This window comes from Herpailurus yagouaroundi, unplaced genomic scaffold (genome assembly GCF_014898765.1).
Source record: "Herpailurus yagouaroundi ecotype Mexico unplaced genomic scaffold, PumYag 77, whole genome shotgun sequence".
NCBI classification, from domain to species: Eukaryota; Metazoa; Chordata; class Mammalia; order Carnivora; family Felidae; genus Herpailurus; species Herpailurus yagouaroundi.
The window spans coordinates 47519607-47522610 of NW_024412388.1; the positions used below are offsets into that span (position 1 = coordinate 47519607).

General features: G+C 46.9%; 1 long non-coding RNA gene across 1 annotated transcript; it reads left to right on the forward strand.

The window, feature by feature from the left end:
* Positions 1-306: 306 nt before the first annotated feature.
* On the forward strand, positions 307-2202 carry LOC121018431 (uncharacterized). The gene is made up of 3 exons (XR_005785193.1): positions 307-509; positions 834-954; positions 1846-2202. It is a non-coding gene; the product is annotated as an uncharacterized LOC121018431 (long non-coding RNA).
* Positions 2203-3004: the final 802 nt, after the last annotated feature.

The window sequence follows — 3004 nt, forward strand, 5'->3', positions numbered from 1 at the left end:
GAAGGTTGGCCATCCCTATCCTGGAACTGTCCTGCCCAGGGCCTGCAGTGGTAACCTGCTGGGTCTAGAAAGAGTTCCCCTCAACACCTGCAGAAAGGCTTGCATTGGTAACACCGGCCCCTGCACCCATCATCCATCACCTTTGCAAGCAGGAAACCAATTTTCATTTTGTTTAGGTCCTTTTGATTTTTGTTTCCCTGCCTGACACCCTCATCTAGTTTTAAACATGCAGGACATCATCATATGAAGCACTCGAGATATAAAAATAGAAAGGGGAAAAGGGGGGCGCTGGGCTGGGCTGGGGTGTCGAGCAAGAGATGGTAGGAAAGGAACACCGTCCTTTCTCTCTTAGCAACAGGAGGAAAGGTTCTCAGCTGAGACACATGAAAATTCTCTTGCATCCATGCATTCTAATAGATTCCAGAGGCCTTCAGAATCCTTTTCTCCATCAATACCACACAGAAAGGAACAGGAACGTTTTGGTATTCCCCTTTTGACAGACGAAGGAGGTGAGCCCCAGCTAGGTGGTGACAGAGCTGGCACTTGGCCCCAGGTGCTCTTGACTTTCTCCCTCTCCATGCCTAAATGCTTCAAGTGGCCACAACCTAACAATGTTGCCTAGCTTCTAATACTCTCAAGCATTTACCCAACTGAGACCCAGAACTGTAGGTCTCAGAGATAAGTCAACTCATTCCCTTGCACCCAGCTCAATGTATTGTACTCCTCATCGTTCTCCAGGACAGTTTTCTTTAGGGACTAGGATACTTAAGTCCAAACACGGATTTCAAATGTTAAGTGGCCCTAGAAATGGACATACTCTCTCATTATTTCAGGTTGGAGACCAAGGAAAGAACAGATGATAACGGGTGCATCTTTGACATGCTGCATGGCTGTAAGAAAGAATGTGAGACCTGGCTTTGAGTCCCTGCTCTGTCATTTATTGTGTGTTCTTGAGTAAGTTGTTATGAGCACTGTTTTAATTACCTCATCTATAAAGTAGAGTCAGGGGGCACATGGATGGCTCAGTTGTTTAAGCGTCCTACTCTTGATTTCGGCTCGGGTCATGATCATCATGGTTCATGAGATCAAACCCCCTGTCCGGATCTGAGCTGATAGCACAGAGACTGCTTTGGAGACTCGGTCTCCCTCTCTCTCTCCCTCTGCCCCTCCCCTCCTTTCTCTCTCTCTCTCAAAACTAAATAAACATTTAAAAAAAAAAAACTACAAATAAAGTAGGGTCAGTATCTGCCCCCAGAAGTTGTTGTGCATACTATAGGAGCTGCTGTAAGGGTGTACTCAAAATACATAATGCACCTTAAATATTTATACCCTTCTCTTCTCCCTCCCTTCCATCCCACCACTGTCCCTGTGCTGGTTAACACACAACTCTCAGAGGAATAAATGAAGCCCTGATTTGTGGCATTTGCCAATTTCCTTGGTGTAAATATTCTCACCATGTCTGATTTCGAGCTAGCCAAAGGATGTCACTGAATGTGGAGTTGGGGGAGGTGTGCCCCACAGCCCTTGTGAGCCTAGGCCGGCTGAATTAAACACACCACTGGCCCATAAAACCCCACCCCGGACAGGTGAGGAGCACTTTATAGCTCACGAACCCTTTATTCTATATCATCTCCCGAGACAGTCACAAGAATCCTTGAAGGGAAATGTCATCCCTATATATCTGACAAGACAGGGAAACTGCGACTGGGAGGAACCGAGTGATTTGCCCAAAGTCAGACAACCAGGAAGTAAAAGAGCCAGGACCCTTCTGGCTCCAAATCCCGGGGTCCTTCCACATCTGTGCCACTCATTCCCTGTGAGATCACTGTGTGTCTCTCTTTTTAGGTGCTGAGATGCCAGAGCCGAAACCTCCGTTTTTCAATCTGACAGGCGAGAATAGTAATCCCAGCCCTGCCTTCTTCACAGATGCCCTGAGAATCAAATGAGATAATGCAGATGAAAGTGTTTTTCAAAGCACAATGCACCCTACGAAGATAAAAGGATGAATATTACAGTCAGTAGCTGGAGGAAAAATATGGGAGCAACAAATCCCAGGCCCTGTGGGGACTTGCGTACCACAGGGGAGGCAGGACCACCCCGAACACACTCACTTCAGATCGACGCTCAAAAGAAAACATGCGACAAGATGTACGCTCTGTCTCCTTTTAAATGTTTATTGGTACAGAGACGGTTCGAATTGTTCTCCAGAAGTCTTTTGGCTTTTCCTTCTTGCTCTGTACAGAAATATGCTTATTCCTTACTCCAGTGCTGCCCTCTACCCCACCCGCCTCTGTCTGAGAGGTCAGGATCACCAGCTGACGGCAAAGAGAATTTATTGGCTGGTTGTCACCTGGCAGTCCAGGGTGCAACCAGCCTAGGGTCTTCATTGATTCCAGTGCTATCACTGTGTCTGTGATCTACCTCCATCTCCCTGTCTCTATCTCTCTCTCTCTCTCCGCTTTACTTTCCTCTGTAGCTTGCCTTCCCTGCATTTGCCATACTGCAGAAAGCTTCTTTCCTGGGGGTGGGGGGGTGGGGTGAAGGGTGGGAAAATGGTCACTGAGAGCTCTCGTTTTATGTCATCTTAAGAAAGAGATATTCTATCTCCCAGTTTCAAGCATACAAATCCTACCAAAAAAAAAAAAAAAAAAGGTTACTTCCTGTCCCAGATTGGATCACATGTCTAATTTCTACTCTGGTAAAAAAGGTAAAGGTAAAGGCGTACCATGATTAGCCAGGCCTGACACAGACTCAACCCTAGGGCCAACCATCATGGAGCAGGGAAGAGGCAGTTCCCCGACAGCAGGAAGATCCCGTTACCAGATAAAAATGAATACCGGGGACACAACATTAACAGGCATCTTCTGTGGTGGCAGAGGCAAATTCAGACACTGGCTTCCCTAATTTCAAAGCCTTTGCCTATTGTGTCATCCTGCACTGATTCCAAGCACGGAGCACAGCAGGATTAGAAGCCTGGCATGGCAAGCAGATTGCATCTAGAATG